Here is a 25,816-nt window from a genome sequence, read left to right as displayed (position 1 = left end):
AGGAAATCTGGCTCTTTCATACCTGAACCATTTCTTTGTCTCCCTCTTGGACTAGCTGCTGAGAAAGGCAGAGAAGGGTGAGAGTGTCTGTCGTGAGTGCGTAGGGTGAAGAACAGACATTGCTGTGCATTAGGATCTAACTTCCTCAGGGAGTTTCATCAGCAGTCTCTTGCGTGCAGATATCAGTATTGTCATCTGGGCAATTAGTCATCTCTCCACTTGGTGGTTAGTTTTGGCTTTGCTGATTCCACTTTTAATTAGGATATTGGGTAATCTTGGCCTGTTCTGAGACCTTAGTACTTAATAGCATCAGGCAGTGGAAATTTTAGCCCTGATTCTCTACATGCCACACTTTATTGGGAATTCTTAAATGATTATTTCTCTTGGAAAACTTTAATTGCTTGTACCCCAACAAGATTTAGCTAGAACACTTCTGAAAGATTCTCTGGATGAGTAACTTCCATTCTATTCTATTGCGACCTTAAACTGGGTACCTCCCATCGAGTCCCAGGAGGCTTTATGAGTCCCAGCAGAGTAAAATAGGAGCCGATTACAGAGCACTAACTGTCAGAACATGTTTCACTTCAATATTAAGACTTAACCATGTATCCCCTTTTAAAAAATAGAGTACACAAGATAGATTAAATTCATCCATTAAAAAATTATTTTTTCCCCCAGTTTCTCTTTTTATACTTTTTATACTTGTGAGTCATAAATGGAACAGTATTTTTTTTTTCACCATTTACTACCTGAAAGTTCATTATGGCTTTCCATTTTCCTGAGTGGAAGTTGTATAAGTTAACCACTGACTTTTGCCAATTACCTAGATTAATCTGGGATGAAATCCATTTAGACATGTAAGTCATTTGTTAAGGTACCCGTGCCTTGAATTGAGAGTGAGCTAATGAGTGTACAGCCAGCCGTTGCATACATGCAGGCTTCTATTACAGTGCTCCATGAAAAGAGCATTTGCTGTCCTACCTGCCGTGTCTCAACTGCTTTCCTTGGGCGAAGAGTACTACTGCCAAGTTATGAAAACAGAGGAGGAAAGTATGAGCGAGAGGCAGGTTAGATTTGAAAACAGATGGAGAGTCAATGAAATGTCAAAATCCAGGAGCATCCTTCTAAATATCAAGCTTTGTGGAAAGGAGCCTTTAAAAATTTATTTCTTTAATTTATTTAAATTAAATTTTATTAATTTTAAATTTATTTATTTAAATTTTAGTTTAATGTATTTAATTTTTATTACCATATAATAATGGTATATGTTTATGGAGTACTGACTGATACATTAATCTAAGTATGCAATGTGTAGTGATCAAATCAGGGTAGTTAGGATATTTATCACCTCAAACATTTATCATTTTTTTGTGTTGGGAATATTAAAAAAGCCTCTCCTCTAGTTTTTTGAACATATACAAGAAATTATTGTTATTCAACTTATAGCGCCACTGAACATTAGAATTTATTCCTCCTATATAACAGTAATTTTGTATCCATTAACCAACTTCTTGCTGTCCTCCTCTCCCCTTACCCTTCCTAGATTTAATAACCATAATATTATCCTCTACTTCTATAAGCTTCTTTTTTTAGCTCCCATATATGAGTGAGATCGTGAATTATTTATCTTTTGGTGCCTGACTTATTTCACTTAACATGTCATCCAGGTTCATCCATGTTGTCATGAATGATAGGATTTCATTCTTTTTTTTTTTTTTTTTTAAATGGCTGAGTAGTATCCCACTGTGTATAGTGTATATGTATCACATTTTCCTTATCATTGGGCACTTAGGTTGATTCCGTATCTTGGCTATTGTGAATAGTGCTGAAATAAACATAGGGGTACCGATATCTCTTTGGTATACTGATTTCCTTTCTTTTGGATAAATACCCAGTAGTGAGATTACTGGATAATATGGTAATTTTATTTTTAGTTTTTTTGAGAAACCTCCATACTGGTTCCTTTTTTTTTTTTTTAATACTTTAAGTTCTAGGGTACATGTGTACAATGTGCAGGTTTGATACATAGGTATACATGTGCCATGTTGGTTTGCTGCACCCATCAACTCATCATTTACATTAGGTATTTCTCCTAATGCTATCCCTCCCCCAGTCCCCCAGCCCCCTAGCCCCGACAGGCCCTGGTGTGTGATGTTCCCTGCCCTGCGTCCAAGTGATCTCATTGTTCAATTCCCACCTATGAGTGAGAACATGCGGTGTTTGGTTTTCTGTTCTTGTGATAGTTTGCTGAGAATGATGGTTTCCAGATTCATCCATGTCCCTACGAAGGACGTGAACTCATCCTTTTTTATGGCTGCATAGTATTCCACGGTGTATATGTGCCACATTTTCTTAATCCAGTCTATCATTGATGGACACCTGGGTTGGTTCCAAGTCTTTGCTATTGTGAATAGTGCCACAATAAGCATATGTCTTTATGGTAGCATGATTTATAATCCTTTGTGTATATACCCAGTAATGGGATTGCTGGGTCAAATGGTAACAATTCAAGATGGATTAAAGACTTAAATGTTAGGCCTAAAACCATACTGGTTTCTATAGTAGTTATCCTAATTTACATTCCCCCCAACAGTGTATGAGAGTTCCCTTCATACACTGTTTCCTTGGTGGTTTCCTTGGTCTATGAGTTAGAGAACGCTACCTGAAATATAAGGGTTCTTTTTGTATATTTTAAAGAGAGAGAATTTGCATATATATGTTAGAGAATTTTATAACAAAGATGATGAGTAAAGCCCTTATTTTAGAATGGTCAAAAATGATTTCTAGATTTAAAAAAGGCATGTCATATTTGTTCTGTGAATGCATTTAAATTTGTTATTTTTTTTAAGACTCAAGATGTTCAGTATAGAAAATAGAAGGGAGGAGTGAATTTTAGTGTATAAGAAAGGAAAGCAAGTTTGTAATATCTGAATGCCTATAATAATAATGAGATGTTGCAGAGATGTACTCAGCACTATACTTCTTTCCTGTTAACCAATAGCAATTACTAGAAAGAGTTCTGGGTTTGCTGCTGGTGAAAACAATTTTAGATTTCACTAAATGGTGCTTATGGTTGAACCAGATGCTGTTGTCTGTGTCTTAAAGCTTCATGACCCTAAACTTATAATGGATAAGGAGATTGAATTATACTACTTTATTTGTTTATAAGAAATTTTGGTTTATGAAACATTTCTACTTCTGTGATATCATTTAATCTTTATGATCTCCTCTGATCTTTACGACAATTCTATGAGGTAGACAGGGTACATATTTAATCCTCAGACACTTTCCTCTTTAAAATGTCTAAACAAAATACCAAGAATGTTCTAGTAAAAGAAATTCTGTTCTTACTACTTCTGCCCATCTGCATATGTGAACAATTATGTAATATTATTCAAACCTAATTTAGTGGGTTCTGTACAAATACAAATGTATATTATGATAATTGTTTTGGATTATTTAATGAGAAAAATGTCCTGTTGTAGCTCTTTAGCAGGAAAGGGTTCTTTGGCATGGAGCCTATATATGGCTCCTGACTTGCTCTCATCACTGGTGCTAGCTCTGATGGGTGGCTGAACTGGAAAGGTTTTCATGGCTTGCAGGTAGACATTCACTGGCTCAGATGGTGGGGGCTGAGATCGAACATGTAGGGACCATTTTCTTTTTATTCTCCTGTCTCATTCCTTTTTTTCTTTCCTTCTCTTTTTTATTTTTTGTTTCTACCTCCATGTGTGTCATTGTCATGTTTCAACCTCTCTTTTTCTTCCTCTTTATCTCTTTCTATTCCTTTTCTCTCATACTTTCTTGTTTTTCTGGCCTAGTTCCAAAATACTGATTTTAATTTGAAACTAAAGTTTGTTATGTAGCTATTGCCAATTTATTGAATAATGTTACTTTCACAGTTCTTAATATAACGAGCAGAGGAATCATACTACCCAGTTTTATGGCTTAGTATATAAAGCGACAGAAGTTAACACTATGGTATTGCTGAAGTGATAGATATACAGATCAGTGGTACAGAATAGAGAGTCCAGAAACAGATACATATAAATATGCCAATAGATTTTTTACAAAGATGTAAATTCAATTTAATGGGAAAAGATTAGTATTTTCAGCAAATTATGTTGGAATAATTGGGCATCCATCCATGTATATGCCAAAATAAAAAAAGAGCCTCAACATAAACCTTATACTTCATACAAAAATTAGTTCAAAGTGGATCATAGATTTAATCGTAAAACTATAGAACTTTTAGAAAAACAGGAGAAAAATCTTTGTTTTGGTATTAGGCAAAGAGTTCTTAGACATGACACTAAAAGCACCAAACATAAAGGAAAAATATGATAAACTGGATTTCATCAAAATGAACAATTTTTGCTCTGTGAAAGACATTGGATGAGAGGATGAGAGGACAAGCTACAGATGGGGAAAATATTTGCAAACCACATATGTGACAGTGGAGTGGTATCAAGAATATGTAAGGAACTCATCAACTCAACAGTAAGTAAACAATCCAATTAAAAAATGAGCAAAAGACTTGAAAAGATATATCACCAAAAGTATGCAGTTAGCACATGGGCATTTGAAAAGATGTTTAATGTAGTATACATTAGGGAGATGCAAATTAAAGCCCTAAGGAGATACAACTATGTATCTATTAGTATGTTCAAAATAAAAATACTAATGATATCTAGCGCTAGTGAGGATGCAGAGTAACTGGAAGTCTTATACATTGCTGGTGGACACCTAGATTGTTAGTCACTTTGGAAAAGTTGGTTTCTTCTAAAGTTAGTAAGTACATGGACTATATGATTCAACATTCCTACTTCTGGGTATTTACCGTAGAGAAACAAAAACAATGTTTACACAAAAACTTGTAAGTGAATATTTATAGATGGCCAATAACTGGAAATAACCTAAACATTCTTCCATGGATGAATGGATAACTATTGTTCACCCATACAGTGTAGCACTGTTGGGTGGGAAAAGGGTGCGAATGTAAAGGGAGAGCAGGAAGGAGCGTTTTTGGGAGTAATGGAATAGTTCTGTTTCTTGATTTTGGTGGTAGATACACATATGTATACATGTGTTGATAGGAATATACACCAAATTTTTTTTTTTTACCATATGCTAATAACTTTCTTAAGCTAGAGATTTGCAAAACCTGTATTTGTACCTCCAGTGAAAGAAACTCGAATTTAAGTTGTTTGAGGGAGGTGGCCCTTAAGTCATTTTCTGTGGCCCTGGGAAAAATTCTTTCATCACTATCCAATAGGTCTTTTGGACCCGTTTTAGATACCTCACCTTTAAATTAATGGACTACTTCCTCCCTCTAGTGGACATCTTTTGTTTTTCTAGGAAAGCACAGAACTGGTGAGTGTGATTGTATTTTTCCTTTGTCTTTACTCATTTCATTGTCATGGGTTGTTGTCCTGTGATTAGTTGAATAAGTTCTTAGCCTTACTGGGCATCAGTTTTCTCAAATATAAACTGACAGGGCAACAAAGTGATACCCTGTCTTTACAAAAAGTTCAAAATTTAGCTAGGTGAAGTGGTGGCGTGTACCATAGTCCTAGCTACTCCAGAGGTCGAGTGGGGCAGATTGCTTGAGTCCCGGAATTCAGGGGTGCAGTGACCCATGATCATGCCACTGTACTTCAGCCTGGGTGACAGAGAGAGACCTTGTCTCATAAAAAAAGGAAAAAATGAAAAAGAAAAAAATGACAGGGAGGACTTGATCTTTAAGATCCTTTTTAGTTCTAAACTTTTATGTTTCCAGATATGGAGTACCTATCACATGTCTTCCAATCCGTGGCAGTGAAGGATCTAAAAAGGAAACATAACATGATTCTTTATCTGCCTGGCTTTGTAATCTCTTTTGAGAGATAGAGTGTGTGTTTATGAAAAAGATTCTGCTATGTAGCAGAATCAAGACAGTATTTAATTAATTACCTAAAATAACCCATAACAAGCAATCAGTTACACTGGCAGTCATTGAGTTGACATATCTGTTTTGTTTGACCAGCATTGTGGTTTAGTCATTAAGTTTTTTTCTATCTTCTTTTTATTTTTAAATTTTGTATATTTTGTGAAGATAATGCATTTATGTGGTTCAAAATTTACAAAGTGCAAAAGGGCATATGCAATGAAAAGCCTTCCTCATATATCCCTCCCCCAGCCACCCAGTTCTTTCTCATAGACACCTAGCATCATTAGCTTCTAGCACAGTGTCTTAATACATTATGAACCGTAAAGTCTTTAGATGGGGCAAACTCACTCCAGTGGCCACATTCCCCACTATTTCCTTATAATATTATACCAGACTGTATCCTGATTATGTTATCTGCCTGGCCATTGTAGGAATTGTGTCGGTGATCCAATTGGTGTGGACTGGAGTGTTTGGAACCTCATGGAACAGGAGGAGGACAGGGAGGAGAAGAAGGAGGGGAAGGAGGCAGAGGAGGAGCAGGACTTCAGCCTGGGTCTGGTAAACATGGCAGGATCTGGATAATAAGAAGGGCTGGGAAGAAAAAGGATATTTCAGGTGTCAAAGATGGCACGATCAAGGCTGTCAGTTAGAAACACACAAATAAGCTTCCTGGAAGAAAAGGGAGGAGGATGACCCAGCTGGAGCAGAAATCTTAGGTCAGGAAATCATGAGGGATACATTTGGTGGAATTTCTTACATTTCTGACTGTGGAGTAGGCTTTTATTTCAAAAGGAAAAGTTATTAAAGCCAGGCACAGTGGCATGCACCTGTAGTCTTAGCTACTTAGGAGGCTGAAGCCAGATGATTCTTTAAGCCCAGGATTTTTTTTTTTTTAAATGATACTTTAAGTTCTAGGGTACATGTGCACAATGTGCAGATTTGTTACATATGTATACGTGTGCCATGTTAGTGTGCTGCAGGATTTTTAAGGCCAGCCTGGGCAACATAGTGAGACCCTGTCTCTTAAAGGAAAAAACAAAATGGTCAGGCGCGGTGGCTCACGCCTGTAATCTCAGCACTTTGGGTGACTGATGCAGGCGGATCACAAGGTCAGGAGATCGAGACCATCCTGGCTAACACAGTGAAACGCCATCTTTACTAAAAATACGAAAAAAATTTAGCCGGATGTGGTGGCGGGCGCCTGTAGTCCCAGCTACTTGGGAGGCTGAGGCAGGAGAATGGTGTGAACCCAGGAAGCAGAGCTTGCAGTGAGCTGAGATTGTGCCACTGCACTCCAGCCTGGGTGACAGAGCGAGACTCTGTCTCCAAAAAAAAAAAAAAAAAAGAAGAAAGGAAAAAAAAAAAAAGAAAAAGTAAAAACAGAGAAGGCAGCTACTGTTAGTGTTTTGAGCAATGATGGAGTCTTTGTTCTAGAACAGAGTTAATTCAATAATAGGAAGAGAATGAATTGTAAAGCAGAGAAGCTGGTGAGGTATTTAAGGTAACTGATGAAAGCAGTATTGCCTGGATGAGAATGCTAGCTGTGGGGCTGAAAAGGAAGGAAGGGCTTGTGTTTTGTAGGCAAATTTCAGGCTAGACCCTGTAACTGCTCTGTATGTAGTCCATAAGCTTTGTTTGAAGTCTAATTTTTTTTAAACAAGTTTAAACATATTGTTCATTAATCTGAAATTGCTATTTACATTTAGAATCTTTGGTAATGTTTAGCATCTGTTTATAGAGGCTTGGAATATAACTGTAACCATTTTCAAGCCAATGAACAGTTCTTCGAACACACCTGCAATGTTTAGTGGGTGTCTGTCTTTGTGATGGCTTTGTTCCTAGGTAATGTCTCAAGGATTTTGGAGTCTCTGGAGCTGGGTGACTGTCTCAGAGTCTGCACCCACATCTTCCACAAAGGTCAAGAATGAATGTCTAGGTTGTTGTGGGATAATGATGAAAAAAGTATATAGGGGACAACTTTGTTGCTACCAGGCATTTCTTTTCTATTTCTGTTTCTTGCCAAACTCCTTTTCTATTTTGTGGGAATCCCCATTTGTGTGAGTGTTGGTGGGAGGCAGGGCCCTGTACCCTACAGTGGAAGCTAACAGGGGTGAGACACTCCTGCTTCCTACCGCTGGCAGTGAGGGCTCAGGCATGTCTTCTCCTTGGTCATTTATATGTTCCTCCTTAGGACTTTGAATCTTGAATGAGGCATGCGAACGGGAAGCGACAACTTACAATTTCCTGTGACAGAAGTGGTAGACTGCAGGAGCAAGGACAGAAGTACACAGAGGCATTCAGAACTACTGGCAGTGGCTTTAGGACCAGATTGTTCCTGGAGCATGAACTCGCTTCCTTCTGTGTGTGCTGGGTGGCCTCCTTTTCCTCTTTCATCTTATCCCCCACCCTCATCCTGTTTCTCCAGTTCTCCAATTGATTTTGTGTACTATTTGATATCTCCAAATTCCTTTATGGTTAAATCAACCAGAATTTATTTCTGTTCCTTACAGTTGCAACTAAGAACCCAGATGGATATAACAAGCAATGACTGTAGAGTGAGCAAGACTGAGGCAGCTTTTTGGGCCTAGGAAATAGCACAATGACTATTATGTGTATGTGACTGCAACAGATTATTAGATGTATGTGAAAGCAAAGCCACAGATCAGACTGACCTGTAGCAATTAGAGATATTGGGGATGGATTTGAGTTCAGGATCCTTTGTAGGCACCGAGGCACAGGAGCGGAGTCTGCCAAGTATAAGTAGTAGGCCAGTTATATGTGGACCCAAGGTTCAAAGTTATGTATTAAGCTGTTAAGTCAAACTGATTCTGGGGTTATGTTATCACTGCCGTCTTTGCAAAAGAGTCATTACATACAAGTGTGTTAAATAGAATATTGAAATATACTGCCCTGAGTCATGAAAGATAATTCCTGGTTATTGATAGACTTTTGTTTTATAATGTTCTTTTTTAGACTTTTTGGTGATTAACTCATGATAATTTCAAATCCATGGCTTATTCTTCTATCCTGATCCTTCATTTGGGGTCATAGTTCCTGCTGATTTATCCTTTCCCTTTGTATTTATTTGTTTTAAACACTTGGTCTTACCAACTGGCCTTGAAATGCAGTGGCATGATCTCTGCTCACTGCAAGCTCTGCCTCCCGGGTTCACACCATTCTCCTGCCTCAGCCTCCTGAGTAGCTGGAACTACAGGTGCCCGCCACCATGCCCGGCTAATTTTTTTTTTTTTTGTATTTTTAGTAGAGACGGGGTTTCACCGTGTTAGCCAGGATGGTCTCGATCTCCTGACCTCGTGATCCACCCGCCTCAACCTCCCAAAGTGCTGGGATTACAGGCGTGAGCCACCACACCCGGCCTACTCAGGTTTTTTTGCTGAGAATTCATGATGCCTAGTTATTAGCCACTAGTGTCATTGTCCTATTTATTCCTGAGGTTGTGATTTTTTGAATTTTTGCAATCAGACTTTGGTGGTGACCTTGAGCAGTAGGATAGTAATGACTCCTACATACTTAGCGTTCCAATAATGGAGCATTAGGCATAAATGAGTTTAAATAGGAAGTGGAATAAAGGACTCCAGAAATATGAAAGGAGCACGGCTGACTGAAAGCTCCCACTTTACACAGAAGAGAACACTCTTAGAGAGAATGGGGATTCGGGGATTGAACAAGAGTAGTTCTCAGATATTATTGACCTAGAAACAAAATACTAAATATCATTAATCAGTTCTAAACTATAACTTGCTGAGAAAAGTGGGAACTTGCCTTGAGATGTTGGTTGTTAAGACTAGATTTATAAAAGTTGTTGAAAGCTGGGGTATACTATTCTCCGAATTTGTGGAGTTGACAAGCTCTCAAACTAGGAATGAGAGAGGCCCACCAAATGTTTCCTGTGAACATGAGGAAGCACAGTCGGCTTAAGCATTTTATGCAGCTAGTGCCCAGTCAGCATTTGCCCAGTCACTTGATTAACACTTCTTTTCCGGCTTCTTAGCTCGGTTTTGTGTTTTTGGGTCTCTGTTAATTAGATCCTCACATATGCTGCTTCTTCCAGTGTCCCCCCGTCCCCCCTCCTTTCCTTTCTCAGGCATCATGGAGTTCCTGTTGCATGCCAGGCATGGTGCTAAACACTTTTGATGCATGCCCCTATCTATAGTTTAATTAGAAAGACAAACAGATAAATTTGAATTTACTATTTCAAATGCTGTAATGGATGTGAATTCATTGTTATAGGTGGGCTGAGGAATTAACTCTACTTGAATCAGTCAGAGAATGGTTTGCTGTAGAGGTGACACTTGGGTCTTGATGCATCAACAGGTGTTTGTCAGGGAAGGAAGGGAGAGAGGTTGGTCAGGGTGATCAAGAGGGTGGGAACCCAGTAAACAAGTTAGGTATTATTACACAGGAAGTTGTGGGAGATAAGGCTATGAAAGAATTTGCCTTTTACCTCTGTGTCCTCAACACCCAGCATAATGCCCAGTATTTATTGACAAAGAAGTTCAAAGGTTAGTCAGTGAGTTCCTTTTCTTACTGTGAAGGAGTTAAATAATAATCATCCCGCCTCTGTTCCCCAGTTAAGGTAGCTCAGTCCTCCCCATATCAGGTGAACTGCAGTTAAGTATAATGTGAGCTCAGTATGGGAGGACCATAACAAACACAGGTTTAGAATGAGGCAGGCCTGGGGTCTGATCCCAGCTCTCAGTTACTACCATTCATATGATCTTAAGCGAAATGCTGACACACTCTGAATCTCTGTGACCTCATCTACAAAGTAAGACTGCTAACATTTCTGTTTTTAGGATATACTGGTCACCAAGAATAGCTGTAGGTATGACATGGTTTGCCTCTGTGTCTCCACCCAAATCTTATGCTGAATTGTAATCCCCACATGTCAGGGGAGGGACCTGGTGGGAGGTGATTGGATCATGGGGGAGGATTTCCCACTTTCTGTTCTCATAATAGTGAGTTATCACGAGATCTGATGGTTTAAAAGTGTGGCACTTTCCCCTTTGCGCTCTGCTCTTTCTTTCTCTCCTGCCACCTTGTGAAGAAGGTGCTTGCTTCTCCTTTGCCTTCTGCCATGATTGTAAGTTTCCTGAGGCCTCCGCAGCCATGTGGAACTGTGAGTAAATTAAACCTCTTTTCTTTATAAATTACCCAGTCTCAGGTAGTTCTTTATACCAGTGTGAAAATGGACTAATACAAGGTATTTCCCAAGTCTACTGCAACTTGTGCTCAAATTGAATAAGCCAGTTTTTGGGGATACAGTGGGAACATGACAGACAGACTTTTTACCCTGGTGGAGCCTGTACAACAAGCAAGTAAGTATTCTTTTATCTCTGTATCCACCAGACCCAGGTCAGCAAACTTGTTCTGAAAAGGGCCAGATAGTGAATATTTACAGGTCATATAACCTCTGTCAGAATTGCCTAACTGCAGTTGTAGGGAGAAAGCAGCCATACACAGTGTGTCAACGAATGGGCGTGGCTGTGTTCCACCAGTAAGACTTTACATCTAATAACGCAAGTGGTGGAATTTGGCTCACAGGACATAGTTGTTAGACTCTCAGTAAGTTTCCTGAGGGCAAAGACTGTTGTTTTTTCTTGTATCTCTGTTATCTATTGGTGTCTGATATGTGGCAGGTACTTACATTGTTTGCACTGATCTGAATTCATTACACATAGATAAGTACAAATTAATAGGAGACTCTGTTAATTCAGGTCCTCTGAGAAGAGAGGCAGATGCCAAGAGGGAACTAGATGTGCAAGAGATTTAATGCCAGGGGTTGGGGTGGAGCACCAGGAAAGGATAAATGGGGAAGGGAACAGGAGGCAGTGGAGTGATCCTTTAGGCTGTGATGAAGGCCTCACCTCAGGGAAAGCAGAGGGGAAAGAATTGGGTAGGAAGAGCCTAAGACCCCATGCCGCAGTTCTGAAAAAGTTTCCCAGGCCGATGGGGAGTTCCCAAGCAAAGGATGCTGTTAGAAGAGTCTTAGGTCTTCTGGAAGGATTATCTTGGCTCATTACCTTGCTGTGCTCCTTGGTGGGCTGGAAGCAGCCTGGGGAAGTGTGAAAGGTAGAGCAGCTGGGAGCTGTTGGCTTCTTGGAGGGAGATGTGAGTTGTGCACCCCTATGGCCAGCACAGTTCATTTCTTGTGCTTCACAGATCCGCTTGCCCACACATGTTGGTGCTTTCTTGCTGAGTGGAAACCTAGAAGATAGAAATTACCAGGAAGACTATAGCCCCTGTTGTTGCAGTTGGTCTCATGGCTGCAGCTGGTACTCATTGTCTCCCTCCCTGACTCTTCATCCTCAATCCCCTTACTGTCAGCCATCACCTTGGCAGGCCTTGGGTGCCTTACCTTGGTAGTGTGACCCAAAACTTCATTCCTGAAGATCTGGACCCATGGTAATCATGCACTTTTTCAGCTAATGTTTCTGTACAAACCCATTCACAGTTACAATGGGACAAGGAAGTACCAGGAAGTGCCATGTAGATCTCCTGGGTGCCACAGGTATTTCTCCCTGCCCCTGCTCTGTAAATGCAAGTCTCCTGCCTGCTGATCAGGATCCATGACCTCTGCCAAGATAGTGATTCCTTTTCTCTTCTCACCTGCTGCTCCCTGGCCACAAGGAGTCCAAAGTACCCTTACTGTGTCCCCTGGCAAGAATATGTCCCTTTGAGGGACAAGACTGCTAATTGCAGAGCCCAGGGTTATGGAGATGGGAAGCACAGGGAGGGATGGTAAGTAGGGCCACTCCTGCTTCCACTCTCTGGTTCCCCGTACATGTATTCTTCCTAGGGGGATACAATGCCATATAGAGTCCTCTGACTTAATTTATATACCATTCCATTCTATATGTGTAGCTTGTCTCCAATGAAGTCAGGTAATGTGAGTTCTCCAACTTTGTTCTTTTTCAAAAGCGTTTGGATTATTCTAGTTCGTTTTCTTTTTCATATACATTTTAGAATCAACTTGTTTATTCCTGTAAAAATTCTTGCTGGGATTTTGAGTGAAATCGTATATTTAGGTGTTTAATCTCTCAGCAGCTTTTTTGTAGCTTTGAGTATATAGATCCTGAACATTTTTTAAATTTTTTTTTAATTTCTTGTTTTTTTGAGATGGAGTCTCGCTCTGTTGCCCAGGCTGGAGTGCAGTGGCATGATCTCAGCTCACTGCAAGCTCTGCCTCCCGGGTTCACGCCATTCTCCTGCCTTAGCCTCCTGAGTAGCTGGGACTACAGGCACCCACCACCACGCCCAGCTAATTTTTTGTATTTTTAGTAGAGATGGGGTTTCACCATGTTAGCCAGGATGGTCTTGATCTCCTGACCTCGTGGTCTGCTCGCCTTGGCCTCCCAAAGTGCTGGGATTACAGGCGTGAGCCACTGCGCCCGGCCTGTTATATCGAAGTAGTTCATGTTTTTTTGGTGCAATAATCACCCCACCTATTTTTGGGGTGATTATTTTGGTGCAGTAATCACCCCACCTATTGTGGGGTTTGGTGCAATAATCACCCCACTTATTGTGGGGTTGTGCTATTTTAAGTGGTTGTAGTTTTTCTTGTAAATCTTGTATGTGTGTGTGTGTGTATATATATATATATATATATATATAATATATGTATGTGTATATTTAAGTCATAGGTATTTTATAGATTTTTTTTTGCTGTTGCAGATGGTATTTATTTTCTAAATAACTACCATTAATTTAAGGTAGGAGTGTCTTTCAGATAAGCTCACCTCTCTCCTTAAAAATGCTCACTTGATACTTTACTTACAATGGAATCTTTATTCATGTGGAATAAGGAAAGATTTCTGAGTTTGGATTTTCAAGCTTTCCTTAGTTTGGTTTCCAGCTTCATCTCCCATTCTCCTTTCCTCAAACAGTTTATGTTCCTGACACACTTTCAGAAAGTGTTGTGAAGTGTAATCGTTAGCAGTTTTTCAGCGTTTAGGTGATATATACCACTAATGGGCTCAAGAAATATGTTGAATGGGTTTACAGAGCACAGCAAAATCCTACAAATTGCTATGGTTTTGCATAACTCATGGATTTCTGGGAAATAGTAGTCTCAGAAAGCCCAGCCCATATATTAAACAATATCTGGCTGTGTTTTTTTGTATTGTTGTTTGCTTTTTGTTTTTGGGTACAAAGTCTGTAAATTAGTAAGGCAAGGAGGCAGGCTGGCCAAAGCTGTTGATGTTGCAGATTTCTACTGATGCTTTCACAGTATATAAATTCTGAAAAGGGCTTTAATTCACTGAGAGATCTGTCATTTATCAGTCAAGTTTATTAAGATTTATAACTATGTTTCTTTGTGGTTTAGATGCCTTAGAATAATTTTATTGATTTATTAGGTAATAAATCCTACTTTTTTTTTTTTTTCTTTAAACAAGTAAATTCACCAAAGGATAGTTCTGGTATGGATTATTTTAAAATTGCTTTTCTCCGGCCAATATTTGGCAGTGGTGGTAGCACTAGGAGACCTGCATTGTTTGGTTGGACAATTAGCTGTAGCCAGCAACTTTTCTGGCCTTAATTTCTTCAGTGTACAAATGTGTAGTTTGTTCTAGATGATTTCTAAGGGACTTTATAATTCTGGAATCCATGATCATGTTAGGATTAAATTTACAGTTTTTAAAACAAAATGAAATGTAGCCCACTAGAGGGAGCTCTGCTCTTTTTAAATGTTCTCAGTTTTATTGAGAAAGACACCTTTCATAGAAAAACATATGCTAATTTTTATTTCAGTAGCAGAAAATATTTGATATTGACTTAAACTTTTGCCAATTTGATGTGTGTGAAATTCTGTTTCATAATATTATTTTGAATTTCCTTGATTACTGATGAGGTTGAGTATATTTTTATGTTTATTCACCATTCCTGATTCCACATCTGGAAATGCTTGGTTCATGTGTTTTGCCTTTTTCCCCAGAAGTTTTTTTTCTAGATTCATTGTGGTTTAAAAAAATATATTCTGGGCCAGGCATGGTGGCTTACGCCTGTAATCCCAGCACTTTGGGAGGCTGAGGCAGGTGGATCACCTGAGGGTCAGGAGTTTGAGACCAGCCTGGCCAACATCATGAAACCCCATGTCTACTAAAAAGCTACTTGGGAGGCTGAGGCAGGACAATTGCTTGACCCTGGGAGGTGGTTGCAGTGAGATGAGATTGCACCATTGCACTGCAGCCTGGGCAACAGTGTGAGACTCCATCTCAAAAAAAAAAAAAAAAAAATATATATATATATATATATATATATATATATATATATATGTATGTATTCTGGATATTTTATATATATGTATATTCTGGACATTACTGGATACGTAATCCATATCAGTTATATGGATTACAAAGATCTTTCGTGTTTTTCACTTTATGGTGTCTTGATGAACATAAAAGTTCTTAATTTTAATGTAGTTGAATCTATTAGTCTTTTTCTTTATGTTGTATGATTTTAATATCTTTCTTAAAACGAGTCTCTTCATTACTCAAAGTCAGAGAGATATAATTTCTTTTGTCTTAGAATAAGAGATATTTTTGTGCCTTATGTTTAGTGGTTTTGCCCATGATTTTTTCATGCTGTGAGTTTGGAATTGTTTTGATTTTGTGTTGCTGAGAAACAATCTACCTCAAACTTTAGTGGCTTAAAGTAACCATTTTATTTTGCTCATGAGTTTTGTGGCAAGCATTTAGAAAGAGCTCACCTAGTAGTTTTTCTCTTCCAACAAAGGTGGCGTCAGTTGGGCTGGAAAATTTACTTCTAAGATGGCTTCTTTCTCACCTCACGAATGTGGTGTCTTTGTGCTTCTTGGCCTCTCTTTCTACATGAGGTTTCATCCTCTAGGTCATCTCCATGTGGGTTGTGCTTCTTGTAGCATGATGGTCTTAGGGTAGTCAGTGCCACCTCTGAACTGGAGGCCAACCAACACAAAATCAGTCACTAAACAAAACTACAACCAAGGACCCTCACAGAGTCCACTTCACTCCCCTGCTACCCTCACCTGAGCAGATGCTGGTATTCATGGCTGAGGGACCTGAAGATAGATCACATCACAGGAGTCTTAGCGGACACTCCCCCAGTACCAGTCTAGAGCCCAGTATGCACAGGGTGGCTAGACCCAGAAGAGAAATAATAATTACTGCAATTTGGCTCTCAGAAAGCCCATCCTTAGGGGAAAGGGGAGAGTTCCATATCAAGGTATTATGCGGGGCGGGGCAGCGATCTTTGTTCTTAGAGCTCCCAAGATGGGGGCGGGCCGCTCCTAAGATGACAGCAAGCCTTTTGTTTTCTGACCTGGGGTTCTTGGCCTCACGGATTCCAAGGAATGGAACCTTGGGCCATGCGTGAGTGTTATGGCTCTTAGAAGCAGTGGATCATGAAAGAGAACCGTGGAACCCAGCGACTAGTGTTCAGCTCAATTAGGATGAACCCTGGGGCCTTAGCCATGCAGGAACAATGGAGAGCCTTTAGCCTGATCAGTAGTGGCAGTGGGCTCCTCCCTGGATCAGAAGCACAGCTTCCGGTCCGGAGGGATGGACGTCAGCAGGCAGTCTGTGATGGCGGCAAACAGCAGTGGTGGAGGGCGAATGAAAGCTCAACTTGGAATGTAACAAACACGGACCAGAAGAGTGTGCTCAAGTCGAGATGTAACAAACACGGACCACTTCTGTTCAACATAGTACTGGAATTCATAGCTGGGGCAGTCAGAGAAGAGAAATAAATAAAGGCATCCAAATAGGTAAAGCAGAAGTCAGACTGTCACTGTTTCCTGATGATATGACTGTATACATAGAAAACTTTAAAAGACTCATCCAAAAAGCTCCTGGAACTGATCAGTGGATTCAGTAAAGTTTCAGGATACAAAATTAATGTACACAAATCAGTAGCACTGCTATACCCCAACAGTGACCAAGCTGAGAATCAAATCAAGAACTCAATTCCTTTTATAGTAGCACCCCCCCAAAATAAAACCCAAAAAACTTAGGGAATATACCTAATCGAGAAGGGGAAAGCCCTCTACAAGGACAACTAGAAAACACTGCTGAAAGAAATCATAGATGACACAAACAAATGGAAACATATTCCATGCTCACGGATGGGTAGAATTAACATTGTAAAAATGACTGTACTACCAAAAGCAATCTACAAATTCAATACAATTCCCATTAATATATCACCGTCATTCTTCGCAGAACTAGTAAAAACAATCCTAAAATTTATGTGGAACCAAAAAAGAGCCCACATAGCCAAAGTAAGGCTAAGCAAAAAGAACAAATCTGGAAATATTACATTGCCTGACTTCAAGCTATACTATAAACCTATGGTCACCAAAACAGCATGGTATTGGAATAAAAAGGCATATAGAGCAATGGAACAGAATAGAGAACCCAGAAATAAAGTGAAATACTTACAGCCAACTGATCTTCAACAAAACAAAGAAAAACATAAAGTGGGGAAAGGACACCCTATTCAACAAATGGTGCTGGGATAATTGGCAAGCCACATGTAGGAGAATGAAAACTGGATCCTCATCTCTCACGTTATGCAAAAATCAACTTAAGGTGGATTAAAGACTTAAATATGAGACCTGAAATTATAAAAATCGCAGAACATCGGAAAAACCCTTCTAGATATTGGCTTAGACAAAGACTTCGTGAACAAGAACCCAAAAGCAAATGCAACAAAAACAAAGACAAATAAATAAATAGATGGGACTTAATTAAACTAAAAAGTTTCTGCATAGCAAAAGAAATAATCAGCAGAGTAAATAAACAACCCACAGAGTGGGAGAAAAATGTTCACAAAGTATGTACCCAACAAAGGACCAATATCCACAATCTACCAGGAACTCAATCAAACCAGCAAGAAGAAAACAATCCTATCAAAAATGGGCTAAGGACATGAGTAGACAATTCTTAAAAAAAGATATGTGAATGGCCCACAAACACATGAAAAAAATGGTCAGCATTACTGACGACCAGGGAAATGCAAATCAAAACCACAATGTGATACCACCGTACTCCTGCAATAATGACCATAATCAAAAAATTAAAAAAAATAGATGTTGGCATGGATGTGGTGAAAAAGGAACACGTTTACACTGCTGGTGGGAATGTAAACTAGTACAACTATGGAAAACAGTGTGAAGGTTCCTTAAATAACTTAAAGTAAATCTGCTATTTGATTCAGCAACCTCATGACTGGGTATTGACCCAGAGTAAAGGACATCATTATACGAAAAAGACACTTGCACACACATGTTTATAGCAGCACAATTTGCAGTTGCAAAAATATGGAACCTGCCCAAATGCCCATTAATCAACGAGTGGATAAAGTAAATGTGGTGTATATATATACCATGGAATACTGCTCCACCATAAAAAGGAACAAAATAATGACATTTGCAGCATTCTGGATGAAATTGGAGACTATTATTCTAAGTGAAGTAACTCAGGAATGAAAAACCAAACATTGTATGTCTTCACTCATAAGTGGGAGCTAAGCTATGAGGATACAAAGGCATAAGAATGATATGATAGACTTTGGGGACTTGGGGAATGCATGGGAGGGTGATGAGGGATAAAAGACTGTACATTGGTTACAGTGTACACTGCTCCGGTGATGAGTGCACCAAAATCTCAGAAATCATCACTGAAGAACTTATTCATGTATAAGTAAACAAATAAAAAGCATTCTACAAAAAAGAACCCTTAAAAACTGAGTTCCTAGCCATGATGGGATAGGGGGTTGGACAAACTTCAATATGTCCATTCCTTAGTAACCTTTAACCAGATTTCTTCCCTAAGGAGTAAGCAGAAACCAGCTCTGGGAAATAAGAAACAGACGACTCATTGCTTTATCGTCTTAAGCCAGTCATCTGAGACTGTGACTGGACTCTTCCCACTTGTTTTGCAATTTCACAATACATCCCTTGCTGAAAACTGGCCACCATCTCCAGACTGGTTTTGGCTGACTGCTGGAGGATACACAGTGATGGTTTTGTGTCCTCTGCTTTATGTTTTGATATCAGTGGGCTGAAAACTCCATCCTCAGATCATGCTAATGCCACCATTTTTTGAACATGCAACCCACGAAAGGTACATGAAGCTCAATTGCACATGTACATATTTCTCATTTCATAAATATTCATGACTCTTCCTTTGGCTTATTAAATATGCATATTTGGCCACCTCGCTCAGCAAAAATTCCTGTTCCCTTTACCCCTCCCTCAAAGTGCTTGCTCTCAGCTGCTTCTGGAGGCTTTGCTTCCCAAACTGTGGGATGGCCAGCCTACAGACTGAAACCCTTTATGAGAGATAAAGCTCTTCTTTTCAAATTTATCCACCTCATCATTCTTAAGTTGGCACAATCCACACCTGGTTATTGCAGCTGTTATAAAAGAAACCAGTTGTCATTTTCATCGTTCATCCTGGGAAATTTGTTCGCCAGATCCACTTTTTCTAGTTTCCCTATTACCACAGGTGACAGTTTTACTGAAATTCATGCCACTGTGCAACACAGATATTTTTCTCCACCTTCCATACTGTTCCACAACAACTTCCTTACTGTTCTTTCAGCTTCTATTAAGAAGCCCTTCTGAGGCCCTTCATGCATCCACTTCACTGCCCGGTCCTGTTGCAGATGCCACAAATTTCGTTTCTAGTTATCTGCTGTTGTGTAATAAAACTATGTCAAACTTAGTGGATTAAAACAACTATTGTAGTTTTTTCATTTTTATGGGGAGGGGGGCGTTGTAACCCTTTGGTATTATTCATAATATCCTAGAGAGACATTACTTCAAATATCACAGCGGGTGTACACCATGTGTGTACACCGTAATACTATTCGTAACATCCTAGGGAGATATAACGCCTAATATCATATAGTGACTGTACACCATGTGTATATTCCCTTGATAATTATTTGTAATACCCAGGATAAATATTGTTTCTAATATCACAGAGAATGTATACCCTGTGATATTTTTCATAACATTTTAGGAAGATATTGCTTCTAATATCACAGTGGGAGTACAAGATATGTGTACACTGTGTGATGTTATTCCTTACATCTTAGGGAGATATTACTCCCAATATCACAGTGGGTGTACACCCTGTGATATTATTAGTAATACCTTAGGAAGCTATTACTCCTAATATCACAGTGGGTGTCCACCCTTTGATATTATTCATAATATCCTAGGGGGATGTTAATCCTATTGTCACAGGGGGCGTACACTCTGTTACATTATTCATAATATTCCGGGGAATGTCACTTTTTTTTTTTTTGAAACAGAGTTTTGGCTTTTGTTGCCCAGGCTGGAGTGCAATAGCACGATTTCGCCTCCCAGGTTCAAGCAATTCTCCTGTCTCAGCCTCTGGAGTAGCTGGGATTACAGGCGCATGCCACCATACCCAGCTAATATTTTGTATTTTTTGTAGAGACGAGGTTTCACCATATTAGTCAGGCTGGTCTCGAACTCCTGACCTCAGGTGATCCCACCGCCTTGGCCTTCCAAAGTGCTGGGATTACGGGTGTGAGCCACCACACCCGGCCGGGATGTCACTTTGGAAGTCACAGGGGGGTGTACACCCTGTGATATTATTTGTAATATCCTAGGTGGATGTTACTCTTCATGTCACAGGGGGTGTTCACCATGTGAAACTGTTCAGAATATCCTCAGAGCATGTTACTTCTAATGTCACAGGAGGTGTACACCCTGTGACATTTTTCATAATAGGAAGATGTTACTGTGCAATTATTAATAATATCCTAGAAGGATGTTACCCCTAACATCACAAGGGGTATACACCATGTGTGTACACACCCTGTGATATTATTCATAATGTCTTAGGAACATGCTACTCCTAATTTTACAGAATATGTACACCATGTGTGTACACCCCCTCCGATATTATTCATAACATCCTAGGGGGATGTTACTGCATATGTCCAGTGATATTATTTCTAATATCTTACGGGGATGTTGCTCCTAATGTCACATGGACTGTACACCATGTGTGTACACCTTCTGTGATATTATTCATATATCCCAGAAAAATATTATGCCTAATGTCTCAGGAAGTGTAAACCATGTGCAAAAACCGCCTTTGATGTTATTTGCAATATCCTAGGGGGATGCTACTTTTAATGTCACAAATGGTGTACAAAATGTCACAGGGGGTGTACGCCTTGTGATATTATAATATCCTAGGAGGATGTTACCCCTAAGGTCACAGGGTATTTACACCCTTCAATATTATTTGTAATCTTACAGGGACATATTACTTTAAATATCACAGTGGATGTGCACCATGCGTGTACACTCTGTGATATAATACCTTGTATCCCAGGGAGATATTACGAGTAATATCACAGTGAGTGCACACCCTGTGATATTATTTGTAATGTCCTATGAAGATGTAACTCCTAATATCACAGAGGGTGTATACCCGGTGATATTATTTGTAATATCCTAGGGGAATGTTACTCCGAATGCCACAGGGGGTGTACACCCTGTGATATTATTTGTAATATTCTAGGGGAATGTTACTTTTATTTATTTATTTTTATTATACTTTATATTCTAGGGTACATGTGCACAGCGTGCAGGTTTGCTACCTATGTATACATGTGCCATGTTGGTGTCCTGCATCCATTAACTAGTCATTTACATTAGGTATATCTCCCAATGCTATCCCTCCCTCTGCCCACCCCACAACAGGCCCCGGTGTGTGATGTTCCCCTTCCTGTGTCCAAGTGTTCTCATTGTTCAATTCCCAGCTATGAGTGAGAACGTGCGGTGTTTGGTTTTCTGTTCTTGTGATAGTTTGCTGAGAATGATGGTTTCCAGCTGCATCCATGGCCCTACAAAGGACATGAACTCATCCTTTTTTATGGCTGCATAGTATTCCATGGTGTATATGTGTCACATTTTCTTAATCCAGTCTGTCATTGATGGACATTTGGGTTGATTCCAAGTCTTTGCTATTGTGAATAGTGCCACAATAAACACACGTGTGCATGTGTCTTTATAGCAGCATGACTTATAATCCTTTGGGTATATACCCAGTAATGGGATTGCTGGGTCAAACGGTATTTCTAGTTCTAGATCCTTGAGGAATTGCCACACTGTTTTCCACAATGGTTGAACTAGTTTACAGTCCCGCCAACAGTGTAAAAGTGTTCCTGTTTCTCCACATCCTCTCCAACACCTGTTGTTTCCTGACTTTTTAATGATCGCCATTCTAACTGGTGTGAGATGGTATCTGACTGTGGTTTTCATTTGCATTTCTCTGATGGCTAGTGATGATAAACATTTTTTCATGTGTCTGTTGTCTGCATAAATGTCTTCTTTTGAGAGGTGTCTGTTCATGTCCCTTGCTCATTTTTTGATTTTTTTTTTTGTTTTTCTCTTGTAAATTTGTTTGAGTTCTTTGTAGGTTCTGGATATTAGCCCTTTGTCAGATGAGTAGATTGCCAAAATTTTCTCCCGTTCTGTAGGTTGCCTGTTCACTCTGATGGTAGTTTCTTTTGCTGTGCAGAAGATCTTTAGTTCAATTAGATCCCATTTGTCAATTTTGGCTTGTGTTGCCATTACTTTTGGTGTTTTAGACATGAAGTCCTTGCTCATGCCTATGTCCTGAATGGTGTTGCCTAGGTTTTCTTCTAGGGTTTTTATGGTATTAGGTCTAACATTTAAGTCTCTAATCCACCTCGAGTTAATTTTTGTATAAGGTGTAAGGAAAGGATCCAGTTTCAGCTTTCTACTTATGGCTAGCCAGTTTTCCCAGCACCATTTATTAAATAGGGAATCCTTTCCCCATTTCTTGTTTTTGTCAGATTTGTCAAAGATCAGATGGTTGTAGATGTGTGGTATTATTTCTGAGGGCTCTGTACTGTTCCATTGGTCTATATCTCTGTTTTGGTACCAGTACCACAGTGTTTTGGTGACTGTAGCCTTGTAGTATAGTTTGAAGTCAGGTAGTGTGATACCTCCAGCTTTGTTCTTTTGGCTTAGGTTTGTCTTGGCAATGCGGGCTCTTTTTTGGTTCCATATGAACTTTAAAGTCGTCTTTCCCAATTCTGTGAAGAATGTCATTGGTAGCTTAATGGGGATGGCATTGAATCTATAAATTACCTTGGGCAGTATGACCATTTTCACAATATTGATTCTTCCTATCCAATATCATGGAATGTTCTTCCATTTGTTTGTGTCCTCTTTTATTTAATTGAGCAGTGGTTTGTAGTTCTCCTTGAAGAGGTCCTTCACATCCCTTGTAAGTTGGATTCGTAGGTATTTTATTCTCTTTGAAGCAGTTGTGAACGGGACTTCACTCATGATTTGACTCTCTGTTTGTCTGTTATTGGTGTATAAGAATGCTTGTGATTTTTGCACATTGGTTTTGTATCCTGAGACTTTGCTGAAGTTGCTTATTAGCTTAAGGAGATTTTGGGCTGAGATGATGGGGTTTTCAAAATAGACAACCATGTCGTCTGCAAACAAGGACAATTTGACTTCCTCTTTTCCTAATTGAATACCCTTTATTTCTTTCTCCTGCCTGAATGCCCTGGGCAGAACTTCCAACACTATGTTGAATAGGAATGGTGAGAGAGGGCATCCCTGTCTTGTGCCAGTTTTCAAGGGGAATGCTTCCAGTTTTTGCCCATACAGTATGATATTGGCTGTGGGTTTGTCATAAATAGCTCTTATTATTTTGAGATACAGTCCATCAATACCGAATTTATTGAGAGTTTTTAGCATGAAGGGCTGTTGAATTCTGTCAAAGACCTTTTCTGCATCTATTGAGATAATCATGTGTTTTTTGTCTTTGGTTCTGTTTATATGCTGGATTATGTTTATTAATTTGTGTATGTTGAACCAGCCTTGCATCCCAGGGATGAAGTCCACTTGATCATGGTGGATAAGCTTTTTTTCTGTGTTGCTGGATTTGGTTTGCCAGTATTTTATTGAGGATTTTTGCATCGATGTTCATCAGGGATATTGATCTAAAATTCTCTTTTTTTGTTGTGTCTCTGCCAGGCTTTGGTATCAGGATGATATTGACCTCATAAAATGAGTTAGGGAGGATTCCCTCTTTTTCTATTGATTGGAATAGTTTCAGAAGGAATGGTACCAGCTCCTCCTTGTACCTTTGGTAGAATTTGGCTGTGAATCCGTCTGGTGCTGGACTTTTTTTTGTTGGTAGGTGTTAATTATTGCCTCAATTTCAGAGCCTATTATTGGTCACTCAGGGATTCAACTTCTTCCTGGTTTAGTCTTGGGAGCGTGTAAGTGTCCAGGAATTTATCTATTTCTTCTAGGTTTTCTAGTTTATTTGCGTAGAGGTGTTTATAGTATTCTCTGATGGTAGTTTGTATTTCTGTGGGATCGATGGTGATATCTCCTTTATCATTTTTTATTGCGTCTATTTGATTCTTCTCTTAGTCTTGCTAGCAATCTATCAATTTTGTTGATCTTTTCAAAAAGCCAGCTCCTGGATTCATTGATTTTTTTGAAGGGTTTTTTGTGTCTCTATCACTTTCAGTTCTGCTCTGATCTTAGTTATTTCTTGCCTTCTACCAGCTTTTGAATGCCCTTGCTTCTCTAGTTCTTTTAATTGTGATATGAGAATGTCAGTTTTAGATCTTTCCTGCTTTCTCTTGTGGGCATTTAGTGCTATAAATTTCCCTCTACACACTGCTTTAAATGTGTCCCAGAGATTCTGGTATGTTGTATCTTTGTTCTCATTGGTTTCAAAGAACATCTTTATTTCTGCCTTCATTTCGTTATGTAACCAGTAGTCATTCAGGAGCAGGTTGTTCAGTTTCCGTGTAGTTGAGCTGTTTTTAGTGAGTTTCTTAATCCTGAGTTCTAGTTTGATTGCACTGTGGTATGAGAGACAGTTTGTTATAATTTCTGTTCTTTTACATTTGCTGAGGAGTGCTTTACTTCCAACTATGTAGTCAATTTTGGAATAAGTGTGATGTGGTGCTGAGAAGAATGTTTATTCTGTTGTCTTGGGGTGGAGAGTTCTGTAGATATCTGTTAGGTCTGCTTGGTGCAGAGTTGAGTTCAATTCCTGGATATCCTTGTTAACTGTCTTGTTGATCTGTCTAATTTTGACAGTGGAGTGTTAAAGTTTCCCATTATTATTGTATGGGAGTCTAAGTCTCTTTGTAAGTCTCTAAGGACTTGCTTTATGAATCTGGGTGCTCTTGTGTTGGGTATATATATATATATTTAGGATAGTTAGCTCTTCTTGTTGAATGGATCCCTTTACCATTATGTAATGACCTTCTTTGTCTGTTTTGATCTTTGTTGGTTTAAAGTCTGTTTTATCAGAGACTAGGATTGCAATCCCTGCCTTTTTTTGTTTTCCATTTGCTTGGTAGATCTTCCTCCATCCCTTTATTTTGAGCTCATGTGTGTCTCTGCATGTGAGATGGGTCTCTTGAATACAGCACACTGATGGGTCTTAACTCTTTATCCAATTTGTCAGTCTGTGTGTTTTAATTGGAGCATATTGCCCATTTACATTTAAGCTTAGTATTGTTATGTGTGACATTGATCCTGTCATTATGATGTTAGCTGGTTATTTTACTCGTTAGTTGATGCATTTTCTTCCTAGCATCAGTGGTCTTTACATTTTGGCATATTTTTGCAGTGGCTGGTAGCGCTTGTTCATTTCCATGTTTAGTGCTTCCTTCAGGGTATCTTGTAGGGCAGGCCTGGTGGTGACAAACTCTCTCAGCATTTGCTTGTCTGTAAAGGATTTTATTTCTCCTTCACTTATGAAACTTAGTTTGGCTGGATGTGAAATTCTGGGTTGAAAATTCTTTTCTTTTTTTTTTTTTTTT

At 39.2% G+C, this 25,816-nt stretch overlaps 1 protein-coding gene across 3 annotated transcripts in view; it reads left to right on the top strand.

Annotated features, from left to right (window-relative positions):
- Nucleotides 1-25,816, top strand: part of DEPDC1B (DEP domain containing 1B) — a 122,033-nt gene that overhangs the window by 19,008 nt on the left and 77,209 nt on the right. The window lies entirely within an intron of this gene.

Source organism: Theropithecus gelada, chromosome 6 (genome assembly GCF_003255815.1).
Source record: "Theropithecus gelada isolate Dixy chromosome 6, Tgel_1.0, whole genome shotgun sequence".
NCBI lineage: Eukaryota > Metazoa > Chordata > Mammalia > Primates > Cercopithecidae > Theropithecus > Theropithecus gelada.
The sequence above is the reverse complement of the archived record's forward strand: the minus strand, read 5'-3'. Positions and strand labels throughout refer to the sequence as shown.